The sequence below is a fragment of the Saimiri boliviensis genome, chromosome 1, assembly GCF_048565385.1.
Source record: "Saimiri boliviensis isolate mSaiBol1 chromosome 1, mSaiBol1.pri, whole genome shotgun sequence".
NCBI lineage: Eukaryota > Metazoa > Chordata > Mammalia > Primates > Cebidae > Saimiri > Saimiri boliviensis.
The window spans coordinates 75,225,385-75,245,202 of record NC_133449.1 but is presented as its reverse complement, the minus strand read 5'-3'; the positions used below and the strand labels follow the sequence as shown (position 1 = coordinate 75,245,202).

The following is a 19,818-nucleotide window of genomic DNA, read 5'->3' as shown; positions in this document are numbered from 1 at the left end:
GGGATGGAGGCACCAAACCACATTGCCGTATATGTACCTATGCAGCAATCCTACATGATCTGCATATGTACTCCAGAATATAAAGTACAATAAATTTTTTTTAAAAAAAAGAAAAAGAAATTAGGATTGCAACTTTTGCTTTTTTCTGTTTTCCATTTGCTTTGTAGATTTTTCTCCATCCCTTTATTTTTAGCCTGTGGGTATTATTGCATGTGAGATGGGGCTCTTGAAGACAGCATACAAATTAGTCTTGGTTCTTTATGCAGCTTTCCACTCTATGCCTTTTAATTGGGGTATTTAATCCATTTACACTCAAGGTTAATATTGATATGTGTGGATTTGATCTTGTCATCATGATGTTAGCTGACTATTATGCAGACTTGTATCATTGCTTTATAGTGTCTGTGGTCTGTGTACTTAAGTGCACAGGAGCTCTTGTAAAGCAGATCTTGTGATAATAAATTCCATTAGCATTTCCTTGTCTGAAAAGGATTTTATTTTTCCTTTGCTTATGAAGCTTAATTTGATGAGATATGAAATTCTGGGTTGGAATTTCTTTTCTTTAAGAATGTTGAATTTGGGCTTCCAGTCTCTTTTGGCTCATAAGGTTTCTTCTGCTGAGAGGTCCACTGTTAGTCTGATGAGATTCCCTTTGTAGATGACCTGACCTTTCTTTCTAGCATCTTTTCTTTCAGTTTGACCTTGGGGAATCTGATGATTATGGTTCTTGGGGATGATCTTCTTGTGAAGTATCTTACTAGGGTTCCCTGCATTTCCTAAATTTGAGTATTGGCTTCTTTAGCTAGGTTGAGTAAGTTCTCATGGATGATTCTGAAGTATTTGTTTTTCGAGTTGTTTGCACTCTCCTCATCTCTTTCAGGGATACAAGTGAGTCATAGATTTGGTCTCTTTACATAATCCTTTATTTCTCAGAGGTTTTGTTTGTTCTTTTTCATTCTTTTTTTAGTCTATTTTTGTCTGTCTTATTTCAGAAACCAGTCTTCAAGCTCTGAGAGTCTTTCCTTCACCTCGTCTGTTCTGCTGTTAGTTCTTGTGATTGCATTATGAAATTCTTGTAGTGTGTTTTTCACCTCTGTCAGATTGGTTACATTCATTTCTGTACTGGTTATTTTGTCTTATCAGCTCCTGCATTGCTTTATTGTGATTCTTAGCTTCTTTGGATTGGGTTTCAGTGTACTATACCTCAATGATCCTTGTTCCTATTCATATACTGAATTCTATTTCTGTCACTTGAGCCATCTTGGCTTAATTCAGAACTCTTGCAGGAAAAGTGGTGTAGTTGGTTGGAGGAAGGAAGGTACTCTGGCGTTTTGAATTGTCAGAGTTCTTTTGTTTGGTCCTTTTTCATCTTTATGGGTTGATGTTTCTTCAATCTTTGAAGTTGCTGACCTTTGGATTTTTTTTTTTTCTTTTATCCTATTTGATGACCTAGAGGAGGGGTCCTTAACCCCTGGACCATGGACTCATACCAGTCTGTGGCCTGTTAGGAACTGCGCTGCACAGCAGGAGGTGAGTAGCAGGCAGGCAGGCAAGTGAGCATTACTGCCTGAACTCTGCCTCCTATCAGATCAGCAGTGGCATTAGATTCTCACAGGAGTACAAATGTTATTGTGAACTGCTAATGCAAGGGATGTAAGTTGTGTGCTCCTTATGAGAATCTAATGCCTCCTCCCACCTTGCATGGAAAAATTATCTTCCATGAAATCGGTTCCTGGTGCCATAAAGACTGGGGACTGCTGACCTAGAGGGCTCAACTGTGGTATCAGGTGGATTCAGCTAACTGACTTCATTTCTGGAAGATTTTTGGGGGCCAGTCCTCAGCTTCCAACTCTTGGACTGTGTGCCCAAACTCTGGGGGACTTGTATCAGTCCTGACTTTGTTCTCTGGCTCCTCAGGGTTAGGAATCCACTGTGCTACATGGTGGTGAGTTGGGGCTCCAAGGTGCTGGGTGGTGTCGGCCAAAGTGTTTTGTAGTGTGGTCACAGTAGTATTCATTCATTGTTTATTTGTGCCTCATTTGCATGTGCCTCATTTGCCTATGCCAGCAGCATTAGCTGTGGCAGGGTGGTGGGGTGCATGCTTGTTGGTTGTAGCAGTGTGCTAGTGGGAACCAGGGTGCCTGCCTCCAAGCCAGTGTTTGCTGCAGTGCTAGAGGCAACCCATTGGTAGGGGTGTGGGGGCACCCTGCTGGCAACTGTACATGCAGTCATATTGGAGGTGGTGTTGGCACAGGGTGGGGCACTGGCATGCACAAGTCTGTGTGCAGTCTCTATGCACTTCATTCAGGGATGGTTATTCAGGGCATCAGGGAGTCTGCTGTTCTCTGCCTGCTGTCACTCCCACAGTAGTGTTGGTATAAAGATGGGGTGCTGGTGGGGTTGGAGTTGGTTGGCTCTGTGCCTGCCAAGGCTCCGATTGAAATGGCGGTTGGCAGAGGATGGTGGACGGACTGCACTCTGGAGGCAGCAGTGGCTGGGTAGGGTGCATGCGCATGGGTGGCTGGTAGAGCAAGGAACCAAAACTTGCCCCCACACACACGGCCAGCAAAGTGATGTAGGGGGTTGTCATGAGTGGGGGTGGTGGGTGGGAGCTACAATGTGGGGAGGAAGCAGGTGGGCTGGTGCCTGTGCTTCAGCCCTGCTGAAGCTGTCTACCAGTCAAGCACTGTCGCCAGTGTATGAGCTATGATGTGGGCCCCTAGGGCACTCAAGTCTGCTATGCAAGCAGGTGTGGGCAGGCTGGGGGCACTCAGGTTGGACTGATCTTGTCTGATGGGCCAGACTGCCTTGCAGAGTTCAGGTCCAACAGTTCCTCTAGGGCTAAAGTCTTCTATGGGAGCAAGTCAAGCCTAGGAGGATGGCCGACCCTGGTCATGCTCTGTTATAGATGCTCCCTCACCAAACCCTCTGAGCTTCACATCAGCTGGCTTACTGCCCCTACCACTTGTCTAAGCAGCTCTCCCTGCTAACTTCAGTGTCCATGGTGGTCGAGGGGTTTCCTATTGCCAGGATTCCAGAGGTCAGTGGTGAGAATGGGTGGGTTTCTCCTTGCCGGTTGAACTCACCCAGTCCCCTGGAGTCCTTGGGGGTCTGGAATAACTACTGGTTTGTGGTAGGTAGCCCCATGCTGGGTTTCCACCTTTCTCTCCCTTCAGCCAGCTTCTGTGTCTTCCCTCTGTCTGCTCTCAATGCTTTTCCTCTGAAGATCTGTTAGGAGTGTGCCAGTCATCTCAATCCCTTTATGGCAGCTGTTCTACCTGGCTGCTCTAGTCGGCCGTCTTGCCCTCACATCCTATTCCTAATCAGACTCTTACACATTAGTGTTAGGATTCAGTATGGTTTTGTTTTTCTTTTTTCTTTTAGACTAGTTAAGTGCACTAGTGAGAAAGGGAAAAAGAGTAGAACAAGGAGTTCAATCCATAACTGAGTATGAACAATCCATTGAGGTAACTCACTACCCGCCTGGTTTTGTTTTTAATTTGAAGCATAGATAGATTCATTTGTTTTTATTTATGTTTCATACTATAAAATCCCCCATCCTTGTTGAATTAATTAATGTAATTTTAATGTCGTTTCTCCATGTAAGAACTATTTTTAAAAGTATGTCTCCCACATCCTGATTATCCTGTTCCCAACTCTCTGTCCTTTCCACCTTGTTTCACCCAACTCTGAATGTAACTAGTTTTGTTATTCTGGATTTCGTTTCTTCTTTTTCCTTTTTTTAAAAAAAAAAAAAAAAACAGATTTATTGAGGTGTAACTCATACTAAACAGTTTGCCCTTTTAAAATGTACAATTCAGTGGTTTTTATTGTATTTCTAGAGTTGTGCAACCATAGTCACTATCTATTTTAGAACATCTTCATTAAAAAATCCCATACCTGTTAGCAGCCACTCCATATTCCTCTGGTTCCCTCCCCACTCTACCCCCAGGCAACCACTAATCTAATTTCTGTTCTCTCTGGATTTGCTATTCCAGATACCATATGGTCTTTTGTGACTGGCTTCTTTCACTTAGCATTATGGTTTCAAGGTTCATCCATGTTTAGCAAATATCAATACTTCATTCCTTTTTATTGCTGAATAATCTACTATTTGGATATATTACATTTTATTTATCTATTCGTCAGTTGATGAACATTTGGGCTTTTTCCACTTTTCTGCTATTGTGAATAATGCTGCTGTGAACATCTATGTCTTGGGTATGTTACAGATCACAGGCTCTGGCTCCCTGTATAACAAAACTTAATGTAGGGCCAAGTAGATATCTCAGACAAGGCTGTATTTTGGGGCTTGCAGTGAGCACAAGGGAGATAACAGAGGTGTAAGGACTCTCTAGCTGACTCTGTGGAACAGCCATTAGGGAATTTTTTATTAGACAAAGTGTGGGAATTGACATCCCGGTGAGAGATAACAGGCTGGGTTGGGCAAAGCATGTGAAGGGTGGGGTTTTGGGGTCAGCATATCTGGTTGTGATATTTATCTTGAATATTGGATGACCTGGTAGTCTGGCCAGAGGCAACAAGGCTTAAATTAACTGTTAAGTCTTCTTTCCTGAGGTGGGACACTCCACAACCTTGGTTTGATATTTAGACTTCCTAAGTCCAGTTCCTGGAATTCTTTAAGTAAAAGGCATGGTTAAACATTATGAAGAAGGAACTGTGTCCCATTGCTATTTTATCTCAGGTATACATACCTGTAAGTGGAACTGCTGGATCATGTAGTAACTAACTTTTTGAAGAACCACCAAACTGTTTACCAAACTGGCTGCATCATTTTACATTCCCACCAGCAATGTGTGAAGGTTCCAATTTCTTCATTTCCTTACCAGCACATCTCATTGTCTATCTTTTTAATTTTAGCCGTTTAAGTACATGTAAAGTGTTATATCATTGTGGTTTTGACTTGGGTTTCTCTAATTGCTGAAACATGTTGAGCCACAATATTTTCATATGCTTATAGAACATTTACCTGTCTTTTTTGGAGAAATGTGTATTGTAATCATTTGCCCATTTTTAATTGGATCGTTTCTTTGTAGTGTTGTAAGAATTCTTTATATACTGAGGATGTAAGACACTTATCAGGTATGTGATATGCAAAGCATTTCTCTCATATCGTGAGCTATTTACTTTCTTGGTGGTGTTTTTAAAAAAGGGTTTAATTTTCATGAAGTATAAGGATCTATTAATACATTAATCATATATCTATCTTTTATTTTGTTACTTGTGCTTTTGGTGTTGTGTCTTCTTAGATTTTGGCTAACCCAAAGTCATAAAGATTTACTTCTATTTTTTAAAAAAAAAGAGTTATAATTTTAACTCTTAAATATAGTAAGTCTGTATTTTGAGTTAATTTTTTGTACAGTATAAGGAAGATATCTACCTTTATTCTTTTGTATGTGAGTATTTACTTTTAGCATCATTTGTCTAGTCTGGTTATTTTCTTCCTTTGTTTCTTTTTGCATAAATGTGCAGATATATGTATTTATAAAAAATTTATTTTACCTATACAAAAGAGGTAAGACAGTACAATCAGTACTTTGCTTTTTCACTTTATACATTCTGGAAATCATTCCATATCAATTCATAGAGTTTGTCTTTATTCTTTTTTTTTTTTAATTTTTCAACAGCTACAAAGTACTATCTTTGTGATACACCATAGTTTATCCAACTGTTCTCTTATGTGTGGGCATTTAGATTGTTCCTAATATTTTGCAAATACAAACAGTGCTTTATTGAGTAGCCTTTGTGTTTGGGAGTAAATTCCTAGAAAATTGCTGTGTCATAAGATAAACACATATGTAGTCTTGTTAGATATTGACAAATTTCCCTCTGTGAGGGTTTTATCAATTTGCCTTCTTATCAGAAATATATGAGAGTACCTGTTTCCCCACAGCCTCAAGTACCAAATTTGTTGTCCTGATGTTTTTGCCAAAGTGAGAGGTGAGAAATGGTATCTTGCGTAGTTTTAATATGTACAGGCATACCTTAGAGATATTGTGATCTTAGTTCCAAACCACTGTAATAAAGCAAATATTGCTATAGAGTCACGCAAATTCTTTGTTTTCTCAGTGCATATAAAAGTTGTGTTATTTATTGTCTACTGTTCTATCTAGTTTTTGATCTTTCTCCTTTAACTTTAAAATAATTAATAGACTTTATGTTTTTGAGCAGTTATGAATTTACAGAAAAATTAGAGTACAATTTCCATATATCCCCTCACCTGCCCTTCTTTCCCCCCATTATTGATATCTTACATTAATAATGTTGTAATTCTACCATTATAGTATCAGACAGAATATTTTCATGGCTCTGAAAATCCTCTGAAATCTCTCCCTCACTCCCCCTCTCCCTCCCACTGTATTTCTGGCAACTACTAATCTTTTTACTGCCACCATAGTTTTGCCTTTTCCAGAATGTCATGTAGTTGGAATAATACATTATGTAGTCTTTTTAGATTGGCTTCTTTTAGTCATCAGTATTCATTGAAGTTTGCTCATGTCTTGTGATTTGATAGCTTATTTCTTTTTTATTGGTAAATAATATTCTATTGTCTGCATGTACCACAGTTTATCCATTTACCTATTGAAAATATCTTAGTTGCTTCTAAGTTTTGACAATTATGTATAAAGCTGTTGTAAACATCTGTGTGCAGATTTTTGTGTGGATATACGATTTCAGCTCCTTTGAGTAAATACCAAGGAGAGAGATTGCTGGATCCTGTAGAAATAATATGTTTATTTTTGTAAGAAATTGCCAAACCGTCTTCCAAAATGGCTGTATTATTTTGCATTCCCAACAGCAATGAATGAGAGTACTTGTTCCATACCGTCTCCAGCATTTGGCATTTCTGATATTCTAGATTTTGGCCATTCTAATAGGTGTGTAGTGTTGTCTTGTTTTAATTTGCATTTTCCTGATGACATATCATGTGGGGCATGTTTTCCTATTTTTGTTTGCCACCTTTATATCTTTTTTTTGTGAGGTGTCTGTTAGGGTCTTTTGCCCATTTTTAATTGGCTCTTTTCTTATTGTTGAGTTTTAAGAATTCTTTGTATTTTGGATAATAGCCCTTTATCTGGTGTGTGTTTTGCAAATATTTTCTCCTAGCCAGAGGCTTGTCTTTTTACTTTTTTGATAGTGTCTTTCAAAGAGCAGAAAATTTTAATTTTAATGAAGTTTAGCTTATCAGTTCTTTCATGGGTTGTGCCTTGTGTGTTGTATCTAAAAAGTCATCACCACACCCAAGATTATCTAGATTCCCTCCAGTGTTATCTTTTAGGAGTTCTGTAGTTTTATGTTTAATATTTAGACTTAATTTTTGTGGAAGGTATAAGAGATCCATGTCTGGATTCATTCTAGCACTATTCGTTGAAAAGACTATCTTTTCTGCATTGATTATTTTTGTTCTTTTCTCAATGATAAATTGACTGTTGTTTGTAGGAGTCCGTTTCTGGGCTCTTTATTCTGTTTTTTCACCATTACCATACTGTCTTTATTACTGTAGCTTTATAATAAGTCTCAATGTTGGGTAGTGTTAGTCTTCCAACTATGTTCTCCTTCAGTATTGTAGTATCTGTTCTGTATCCTTTGCCTTTCCATGTAAATTTCAGAATCAGTTTGTCAGTATCTGTAAAATTATTTGTTGAGAGTTTGATTGATATTGCATTGATTCTATAGATAAAATTGGAAAGAACTGCATCTTGGTTATATTGAGTGTTTCTAGCCATGTACAGATATCTCTCAATTTATTTTGATCTTCTTGGGTTATATTTTTGTAATTTTTTTCCCATAGGTCTTGTGTATATTTTATTGGATTTATACTTAAGTATTTAATTTTTTTGGTGCCAATGTAAATGGTATTATGTTTTTAATTTCAAATTGCAGTTGTTTATTGCTGATGTAATTGACTTTCACGTATTAATCTTGTATCCTGCATCTTGCTATGATTGCTTATTTATTTTAGGAGTATTTTGTTGATTTTTTTGGACTTTCTACATAGACAGTCATATATCATGTGCAAACAAATACAGTTTTATTTCTTCCTTTCCAACCTATATACCTTTTCTTTTTCTTATCTTATTACATTAACTGGCACTTACAGAATGATTTGAGTAGGAGTGGTGAGAGCAGGTATCCTTGGCTTGTTCCTGATCTTGGCAGGAGGACATCTAGTTTTTCACTCTGTAGACATTTTTTATCAAGTTGAGGAAGTTCTCCATTTTTCCTAGTTGTCTGAGAGTTTTTATCATGAATGGTATTGGATTTCGTCAAATACTTTTTCTCCGTGTATTGATATAATCATATGACTTTTCTTATTGAGCCTGTTGATGTGATGGATTACAATAATTTTTATAATAATTGGTTTTTAAATATTGAACCAACCTTGCATACCTAGAATCCTGTTTGATCATATTGTATAATTCTTTTTGACTGTTGTTGGATTTGATTTGCTGTGTAGATCTGACTTTCTGACAATATAATTTTCCTTCTTTTGAATAATTTTTTAAAAAACAGTTCATCTGTTGGTGATAATTTTTTTTAACTTTTGTTTGAGAAAGTCTGTTTCTCACTTTTGAAGGACAGTTTCACTGGATGCAGAATTCTAGGTGGGTACATTTCCATCCCCATTATTTAAAATATTCTACTCTCTTCCTGCTTACAACTGTGAGGACCCCACACTTTTGTGAGTTTTACCTAATTTACATGATTTTTGAAAAGACTGATGTTATCCTCGCTTATCTATAGGTAAGGTGTTTTTTCCTCTGGCTTCTTTCAATATTTTTCCTTTGTCTTTGATTTTTCTGTAGTGTGACTATAATATGCCTATGTGTAGATTCTTTTGTATCCGTTCTGCTTAGTGTTCTCTAAGTTTCCTATATCTGTGGTTTGGTGTCTATCATTAGTTTTGAGAAGTTCTCAGCCAGTGTTGTTTCAAATATTTCTTCGATGCCTTTCTCTTTTTCTTCCGGTATTCCCTTTATGTGTATTTATGCCTGATATGGTTTGGATCTGTTTTCCCACCCAAATCTCATGTTCAGTTGTAATCCCCAATGTTGGAGGTGGGGCCTGGTAGGAGGTGATCGAAATTGTGGGGATGATTTCTAATGGTTTAGCACCATCCCCCTAGTGCTGTTCTTGTGATAGAGTTCTCATGAGATCTAGTTGTTTAAAAATGTGTCACACCTTCCCCTGCTCTCTTCCTTCTCCTCTGCCCATGTAAAATGTGCTGGCTTCTCCATCACCTTCTGCCATGAATTAAAGTTTCCTGAGGCCTCCACAGCAGCTGTCATGCTTCCTGTATAGCCTGCAGAACCATGAGCCGATTAAACCTCTTTTCTTTATAAATTACCCACAGAGAACAGACTAATTCAATACTTTCTGTAATTGTCTCACAGTTTTTGGATATTATGTTCCCCCCCAACCCCCTGCAATTCTTCTATTTCCACTTCAGTTTTAGAATTTTCTACTGACATTTTTTTGAAGTTACCATATTATTTCCTTGACTACTGTCAGTCTATTGATGAGCCTATCAAAAGCATTCATTTCTGTTACAGTGTTTTTTATTTCTTACATTTCCTTTTGATTTTTTTCTTAAGAGTTTTTATTTGTTTCCATTAACACCCTTAGCATATCAATTATGGTTGTTCTAAATTTCGGTTCTGATCATTTTATTATCTCTGTTCTGAGTTTGGTTGTCATGCTTGTTCTGTCTCTTCAAGTAAGTATTTGTCTTTTGGCCTACATTGTAATTTTTTGTTGAAAACTGGACAGGATGTACTGGGCATGTGAAACTGAGATAAATAGGCCTGTATAAGGCCTATAAATAGGCCTTTCTTTTTATCTGGATAGGAGTTAGGCTCTGTTTACTGTTTACCATAGCTGTAGCTATAGATGTCAGAGGTTAAAATATTCTGTGTACCTTTTTTTTTTTTTTTTTAAATAAAATCTACCCTGTTGTTTTGTAGTTTCTCTAGAGATTTATTCTTAACTGAGATCTCAGTTCGATAGTTCTTTCAGTTGTATGACCCTGTTACCATATGGAAGCCCTATTGATATGGTGGTAAGGTATCATATTTTATAGTCCTGTAATTAGGTGTCAGGCTTTTATTGACTCTGTGTTTTTTGGCTTTGACCCTCTGCAGTGCTCCTTAGCTTTTTCCCCTTTAGGTGAGAAAGGAAGTCTAGACGGTGCCGGAGTTGGACATTTCGCTTTTCTCAGTTCATTTAGTTTCTAGTAAAATAGTTTCTCTTGAGGGTAGGCCTTATTAAGAGGCTTGGGAAAGTATTTCAAAGTGGCACCTTTTCCTCTTCTTTTGCCCTAAGCAGGAGGGTATTTTTCTCCAGTCTGTACTGTGAAAGAACCTGGTAGGCCTCCTGGAGGTAAAACTCATAAAAGTGTGGGGTCCTCCTAAGACTGGTCTTCCTGGGAGTTTTTAACAATCAGACATGTGCAAATCCAACCTCTAGTAATTTGTCAATTACAATTTAGGTTTTCTTACTCTGGTATTGTAGAGCATACTGGTTTCTGGGCTTCTTCTCCTGTAAGTTGTGATTCCCTTTGCCTGCTCTCTAATTTTGGGGGTAGTGATTTGCCCCGTGACCTCAGTTCTCTGAAGAATCTAAGAAAAGTTGTTGGTTTTTCAATTTGTTTACTTTTTCTTGTTGTGGGGATAGAAGTGACAACTTCCAAGCTCTTTACATGCTCGACTGGAAAGTAGAAGTCTTTTTTTCCTTCCTTTCCCAGTGATTTATATTGCAAATAGTTTTTCCCATTTTGTTAATGTATGACTTTGTTTATGGTGTTTTTCAGTATGCAGGTTTTAAAAAATATAGTCTATCAATATTACATCTTGATTTTGAGACATAGTGAAAGCATTTCTCTATTCAGGTTTATAGAAATTCACTCATGTTTTCTTCTAGTACTTGCTTCCTTTTTTTAAAAAAACATTTTAACATTTTCATCTTGGATCCATTTTGAGTTTATTCTTACGTAAGGTATGTGGCTTGTGTCTATTTAATTTTGAGATGTTTCAAATAAATACATTTGTTGCTGTTTTTAAACAATATATATAATTCATTGTAGGTTGTTTCACAAGGATGTAAGCCCAAATCATATAGAGATGCCTTGTGTAATATGGTGGTCACTAGCCACAGGTGGCTATTTAAATTTTTGTTTTTAAATCCTATTGTTTTACTTTTATCTTTTTCCAAATGGCTACCCAGTTGTCCCAGTACCATTTAATAAAAAGTCAATTTTTGCCCCTCTTGACCTCTTTATAAAGAAATGTCTTATGATATGCTAGTAAATCAACAACTATTTCAAACATGATTTATTAAAGAAACAATAATAATGATTATTTTACTTTTTACTTTTTAAAATTTTTTTCTCATGAAGACAAGGATTGGAAATTTTTTTTCTTTTTTCTTTTTTTTCTGATTATTTTGATGATAATGATAGTTCTTGTATATCAAGCACTTACTCTGTGCTAGATTAGATACTGTGGTGTATGTTTTTATATACATTGTCATTTAATCCTTACAATGACCCTACAAGTAAGGCACTATTATCATCCCAATTTTCTAGAGGAAGAAACTTATACATGGAAGGTCAAATAACTTTCTCAACACACCCAGCTTATTTATGGCATTTAGAGCAGAGGTTTAAACCCATAAATCTCAGACCCAGAAAGCAGTCTGACTCAAGTCTTGCTTTCTTAGCCAATATGTATGTAATAAACTATTGAAAAGTTTATGAGATCTTTAGTGAGTTGATTTGTTTCATTTTAATTTTACTTAGAAATATTTGGTAATGTCAAGGTCATAGTATTGGGCTTAATAGTTTATTGTTTTAAATTATTCCTAATGTGTTTAAGTGTTTGAGCAGAACAGTAGAAGGTTTATTGAAGAGAAAATGATGCGTAGTTCATTTTTCAGTAAAACAAATTAAAACTACCATACTAATAAATTATATTAATTTTATTAAATTAGGATTGGATTTATAAAAATGGGTCTCAATAGGTTGTCTGTAAAATATACATTTCTGTAAATTAAGGACATCTGCTGTTTCACTAATTTAGAGTTATTTTTAAAATAATTTTTCATATTTCAAGTTTATATTGAGTTGTTTGCAGCTTGGTCAAGGTCTTTGTTCAAGTCCTGGATATCCTTGTTAATTTTCTGTCTCATTGATCTGTCTAATATTGACAGTGGAGTGTTAAAGTCTCCCACTATTATTGTGTGGGAGCCTAAGTCTCATTGTAAGTCATTAAGAACTTGGTTTATTTATCTGGGTGCTCCTGTATTGGGTGCGTATATATTTAGGATCATTAGCTCTTCTTGTTGCATTGATCCTTTTACAATTATGTAATGTCCTTCTTTGTCTCTTTTGATTTTTGTTGTTTTAAAGTCTATTTTATCAGAGACTAGGATTGTAACTCCTGCTTTTTTTTGCTCTCCGTTTGCTTGGTAAATCTTTCTCCATACCTTTATTTTGAACCTATGTGTATCCTGGCATGTGAGATGGGTTTCCTGGATACAGCACACCAATGGGTTTTGGCTTTTTATCCAATTTGCCAGTCTGTGTCTTTTGATTTTGGCATTTAGCTCATTTACATTGAGGGTTAGTATTGTTATATGTGAATTTGATCCTGCCATTTTGATGCTAGCTGGTTGTTTTGCCTGTTAGTTGATGCAGTTTCTTCATTGTGTCGCTGCTCTTTACCATTTGGTATGTTTTTGGAATGGCTGGTACTGGTTGTTCTATGTTTAGTGCTTCTTTCAGGAGCTCGTGTAAGGCAGGCCTGGTGGTGATGAAATCTCTGAGCAATTGCTTGTTCATAAAGGATTTTATTTCTCCTGCAGTTATCAAACTTAGTTTGGCTGTATATGGAATCCTAGGTTGAAAGTTCTTTTCTTTAAGCATGTTGAGTATTGGCCCCAACTCTCTTCTGGCTTGTAGGGTTTTTGCTGCAAGATCCACTGTGAGTCTTATGGGCTTCCCTTTGTGGGTAACCCAACCTTTCTCTCTGGCTGCCATTAGCACTTTCTCCTTCATTTCAACCCTCGTGAATTTGACGATGTTGGGGTTGCTCTTCTTGAGGAATATCTTTGTGATGTTTTCTGTATTTCCTGGACTTCAATATTGGCCTGTCTTGTTAGAATGGGGAAGTTTTCCTGCATAATATCCTGAAGAGTATTTTCCAGCTTGGAATCATTCTCTCTGTCACATTCAGGTACACCTATCAAATGGAGATTAGGTCTTTTCAGATAATCCCATATTTCTTGGAGGCTTCGTTTGTTTCTTTTTACTCTTTTTTTCTCTAATATTTCCTTCATGTTTCATTTAATTGAGTTCATCTTTGACTGCTAATATCCTTTCTTCTACTTGGTCGATTTGGGTATTGTAACTTGTGTATGCTTTGCGAAGTTCTCATGTTGTGTTTTTCAGCTCCATCAATTCATTGATGTTCCTCTCTAAGCTGTTTTTTTTCATTAGCATTTCATCAAACCTTTTTTTCAAGATTCTTAGTTTCTTTCCATTGGGTTAGAACATATTCTTTTAGCTCAGAGAAGTTTCTTATTATCCACCTTCTGAAGCCTGTTTCTGTTAATTCATCAGACTAATTCTCCATCCAGCCTTGTTCCCTTGCTGGTGAAGAGTTGTGATCCCTTGGAGGAGGAGAGGTGTTCTGGTTTTAGGTATTTTCATCCTTTTTGCACCGGTTTCTTCCCATCTTTGTGGATTTATTTACCTGTGGTCTTTGTAGTTGGTGACTTTCGGATGGGCTCTCTGAGTAGATGTCCTGTTTGTTGATGATGAAGTTATTTCTTTCTGTTTCTTAGTTTTCCTTCTAACAGTCAGGCCCTTCTGCTTTAGGACTGTTGGAGGTCCACTCCTAGACCCTGCTTGCCTGGGGCTCACCTGCAGCGGCTGCAGAATAGTAAGGCTTACTGCCAGTTTCTTCTTCTGCTATCTTTGTCCCAGAAGGATACCTGCCAGATGTCAGCCTAAGCTCTCTTTTATGAGGTGACACTTTGGATATACCGGGGTCGGGGAGCTGCTTGAGACAGGTCTGTCCTTTATAGGAGTTCAGGTGCTGAACTGTGAGCTCTGTTGTTCCATTCAGAGCTGTTGGGCAGGTACGTTTAAGTCTGCTGCAGCAGAACTCATAATAGCCTTTTTTTCCCCAGGTGCTCTGTCCCTGGAAGTGAAGGACTTATTTATAAGTTTCTGTCATGCTGTTGCCTTTTTTTCAGGGATGCCCTGCCCAGCGAGGAAGCAGCCTAGTCACGGTCTGCCCACAGAGGCGTTGCTGAGCTGCTTTGGGCTCCACCCAGCTGCCGTGTGAACTTCCTTGCAGTCCTGTTTATAGGGGTATAGTTAGAACTGCCTCGGTAATGGCGGCCTACCTTTGTAATGGTGGACTCTCTCTGTAATGGTGGACTGCCTCGGCAATGGCGGACCACCTTGGTAATGCTAGACTGCCTCAATAATGGCAAACATCCCTTTTCCACAGAGCTGGACCATCCCGCGTTCAGCTGTGCTTGCTGTGAAACTCTCAATCCAGAGCGTTTCAGATTGCTGTTCTTTGTAGGGGTGGGACCGGCTGTGCCTGATCACCTGGCTCCTGCCTCAAACCCTTTTTTTTTTTCAGTTGAACAGGCGACTCTGTCTCCCAGGCGTTCCAGTCACCAGTTGAAACAGTGCCCAGATTTGTGTCTGTTCTTGTGTGTAGCCACTGCGCCTGCTGAAACAGCCACGCTGGGGGCTCTTGGCACTTTTTGCCCAGGAATCTCCTGGCCTGGCTCCCTGTTTCAGTCCCCCTTTTTTTCAGTTGAACGGGCCACTCTGTCTCCCAGGCGTTCCAGTCACCAGTTCAAAAGGTGCCCAAATTTGTGTGAGATTTTGTGTGGAGACTCACTGCGCTGGCTGAAACAGCTGCGCTGGGTGCTCAAGGCACTTTTTCGCCCAGGCATCTCCTGGGCTGGCTCCTTATTTCAGTCCCCTTTTTATCAGTTGAACGGGCGACTCTGTCTCCCAGGAGCTCCAGTCACCAGCCGAAATGGCCAGACCTGTGTGAGATTTTTTTTGTGTGGAGACCCGCCGCGCTGGCCAAAACAGCCATGCTGGAGACCCGTGCTCCTCTGCCTGGGAATCTCCTGGTTTGTGGACAATAAATATCCATCTGGAAATGCAGCTGCCACTCACCCTCCATACTCTAGCTGGGCGCCGCAATCCAGAGCTGCTCCTACTCTGCCATCTTAGATCCCATCTACATATATCTTTAAATAATTTTTATGTTTTTCTTTTTCAGCATGTTCAAAAAAATATATAATTATCTCTCAATTGATTGAAACCATCTAAATATATATGTTAAATTGTACTTATTCAATTTTGGTTTCTTAAAAATATAATTTTCCCTATTATAAATGCAATTCATAATAAAAATTATAAAATAAAAAAATAAGGAGAAAATATTGCCTATAATCCCATCATCCAGAGATGAGTACTATTCATGTTTTTGTTGTACTTTCTTATAGTCTCCTTTACGAGCATAATTTGTGTTCACTTGTTTTTTTTTTTTTTCCTACTTGTGATGCTTTGTTCATACAATTCTGAATTGAATTCTTCAGGTTTATTACAGACTCTGTGAATGTCATTGTTAATAGCTACCTGCTAAGTGAATGTTCCATCATTACCTGTTTGCCTATAGTGGATGTCTTCTAGGTCATTTCCAGTAAAAATTAAATGTGTAACTATACACATTTTATATAAAGTTTTTCTATATTCAAGATTATTTCCTTGCTTTATTTCATCAGAAGTTGGATTAATCTGTTTTTTGGCTTGTGTTATATTAGACCAAATTGCTTTTTAAAAACATTTTCTTGATGCACTCTGTAGTCAACAATGTATGGCAATGCCAGATTCACCCACCATACTTTTATTAATAATATAATTTTAAAGTTACTAACTTGATAGATAAAAAGTGGTTTCATTTGTTTTAATGTTATTTCTTTGTTGGGAAAGTTAACATATTTTTTTAAGTTGTTAATTAGTTGCTCATCTTTTACTAACTGAAGCATTTGTTTCCTATTGATATGTGTGATCTGTTGTTTAGTTTTCAGATTTAAAAGCCTTTTATTCTACCTACAACTCCTTCTAATTCTGTTGTTGTTGTTGTTTTTTTTAATGTATGCAGTTCTCTTGTTGGAATTTGGAATGATTTTAGATGAATAGAAGAGTTATAAAGATAGTACAGAACATTTCTGTATACCCCTAACTCAGCTTCATTTTCTCTTTCTAATGTTTTATCATCTTATATTACCATGGTGCACTTGTGAAAATGAAGAAACAAATATTGGTAATATTATTATTAACTAAACTCCAGGCTTTGTTCATATGTCACTAGTTTTATCATTCATGTCATTTTTTCTGTTCCAAGATCCAATCCAGGGTCTACCCCATTGCATTTAGTTGTCTGTGACAGATTCTCAATCTTCCCTTGTTTTCTTTTTTGTTGTGTTATATTAAAAAAAGATCAATCTAGTGTTAACTGTGTATATACTTTGAAATATTGTTCTGGTGGAAAGATTGAATTTATGGTATAGCTTTCCTGTTCCTTATTCCTTATGAGATCTTTCACAGAAATTTATGAAGTCCTTGACAGAAATTGTGGGTAAGGTCTAAAAATAATGGAAACCAAACTCTTTTTAAAAGGAAGAGAATTGACTTATATGAGACAGCTTCAACTTCAGTGACATCTTTACTGAAGCAAATAAGGTAATCACTTCAGGTTCTACGTTAGATAGCCTATAATAAATGTCTCCATCACTTAGGATCCTCAATTTAAATTTGTGATTCAGACCCTAATTTGTCTAATTGTATACATGTTTGGGCAAAATTGTTACATGGTGGTTGTGGACAATATCCCAGATTTCCTATTTCACACAAAACCTGCTTTATTCCAGAATGATAACTGTCACATGGAATTTGGGAATGCAATCTCTGAAGCAATCTCCTGAAAATAAACATGTTTCTTTGCAAGGATTATTCAAACATGTAGAATATTTGTTGAGACACTAACTTTCCAGGTGTATCAAATACGATGGAGATGACAAATTTTCTTGAAAGGAATTAGAATATAATAGATATGTGCCAAAAATTTCATGGGGTCCAGAAGACTATCTATATCCATCCCCTTGACCCTGGCATTCTACATAAAACAATTTCAATTTTATAATTTCTGTACCTTGAGTGTCTTTTCCTTCTAGTAGTCACAAAGTAAAAGGTTTTGTTACTATTATTAAAATGACTGTCATGAAAAATTTAGGGAGAGAAGACTGAAAAGGAGAAAAAGAAGAATGTAAACCAGCCAACTTATGTTTGTTGGGACAAAATTTTAACATATTTAGCGTAATAGAAATTGAGTTCCAGTATTTGGTGCTTTTGTGTGCATTATATTTTTTCTTTTTCTTGACTATAAAATCTTACAAATTATTTTACCAATTGAACAATGTACCCTGTATGTAGAGCAGGCACTTAATAAATATTATTTCATACATCAATTAGGATAGAATGTATTTTAACTTTAAGTTTGAATTATTCAGTTTTTTATTATTTGCCAGATGAAATGAGTAAGGTTGTAAGTAGTTAATTTGTAGGAGTAAGAAGGAGAAACTTTATTTTACTACAGGTTTTCTCAGTTGCATATGATGTTCCCAATTATATTTAAACAAGTAGATAAATTAGCCCACATTTGACATTTGATAGTTGTTAGATATGAATATGCTATTTTAATACTGAGTTGAACTTTATATAATCAGGTTTGTTGTAGATATTTCAATGGAAATATAATTTTTAGCTTCAAAATTTGCTTTACATTTAAGGTAGTCTATAATCAACTTATCAAAATTTTAATGAAAATATTAGCCATTTTGATATATTTTACTTTTAATTTGCATTTTTCTGATGATTAATGATTTTGAGCATTTTTTCATGTGCTTATTAGCCATTTGTATATCTCCTTTTTGAATTTTCCAAATCATTTATCCATTTTTAAAACACTGGTTTGTTTTTCTTACTATTGATTTGTAACATTCCTTTCCTGTTTTAGATAACAATACTTTGGCAAATGAAAGTATTGTGAATATTTTCTCCTATTCTCTTTATTTACTTTTTATGTTCATAATTTCTGTAAGAACAATTTTTAATTGCAATGAAGTCCACATTTACCAATAGTTTCTCCTGTGGTCAGTGCTTTTTGCGTCGTATCTAAAATATCTTGGCCTCCAGCAAGGTCATGAAGATTCCATGTTTTTTTCTTATGTTGTAGTCCAGAAATTTTATAGATTTGGGTTTACATTTAGGTCTGTGATCCCTTTCAAGTTCATGTGTAGTGTTAGGTAGAGATTGAGTTTACTTTTTTCCACATAGATATCCAGTTGATTCAGCATGTGACATCTATTCTTAATGTGTGTGATCAGAGGTAGTAAGTATAGAAATCAGAGTATATTTTTATTATTGGCAGCTCAATTGATATTTTTTATGGAAACAAATAAATGTGGTATGAACCACAGATTTGTTCTGTAGGAACAAGCAGATTTTGAGATACTGGATATTGGCAACCAGAATTAACACATTCAAAATACAAACTAGATGAGCATTGAAAAAATAATTGGATCTCAGATGAACTACCACTACAGTTCCAAGTTTGTACTCGACTAAGGGCTACAAAAATGTGTAACTTTAACTTGTAATGTGATGAGCAGAGAAAAAGTAATAAGTACATACAGAGTAAAAAGGAAGGCTTAATAATAAATTTTTAAAAACCCACTCAGCTGTGGCCTTTTTATTCTGAAACTTAAGAGGAAAAAAAAGATAAATCTACATTTCCACGAGTAATTTTTTTGGAGAACCAGTGAGATCAGGAAAGATCTGGGGAGGAAGCCTAAAGATGAGCAAATATGATTTTTTTAATGGTATATTTTCAAACTATAGATGAAAGAAGTTAATATTAATTATGCCTTAAGAATATACTAAAATAGATGACAAAAACCCTGGTTTTTTAAAAGAAGCAGTTAATAAAGAAAGAGACCAGTATGGTATCACTAAGAAAAAGTCATGCATGTTAACCTAACCTGAGCTCATTTTTTGACAGATCTGCTCCTTCATGAGATTAAGCAAATGTGGTAAACATATTTACCACGTTTGTGATTCAATAAAACATTTCATAAGTTCTGCTGTGTTTGTAGTTCAGTAAAACATTTCATAAGTTCTACTGTGATTTTGTCAAGACGGAAAATATATGGACTGGAAACTTGGATAATTTATTAAGTTCAAAGAATATTGCTACAGCCTTGCCACAGGACTTGGTGTTTGTCTCTATTCTGTTCATTTTATCAATTACTTTACTTTTTTGCAGTGTAGAAGGTATACTTTGCAAATTTACGAATGCGATAGTGGATATGTGAATAAAAACCAGGATCCCAAAAGATGTTATCTTTCTGGTATCATGGGCTAAATTTAATAAGATTGCATTGAATGGTATAAATATGAAGTCGTGTACTTGCGTCTAAAAGATTTCTGCTGTCCTTAAGTTTCTAGTGGAGGAGATTTGACTTAATATGTAACTAAAAGGGTTTAGCTAGTGTTATGCTTGCTATGAGGCTGAGGTGATATGGCTGTCAAAAACACAAAGTAAAACAAACAATTATGTTCATAACCTGTGTTAATGGAAATCACTAAGAAAGGGAGTTTTTCACAGACTACACTTGGAGTATTTCATTCAGCTCTGGACC

The 19,818-nt window shown here is 36.5% G+C and overlaps 1 protein-coding gene across 15 annotated transcripts in view; it reads left to right on the top strand.

Moving 5' to 3' along the window:
• Positions 1-19,818, top strand: part of EHBP1 (EH domain binding protein 1) — a 560,843-nt gene that overhangs the window by 245,348 nt on the left and 295,677 nt on the right. The gene's annotated exons all lie outside the window — the stretch shown is intronic.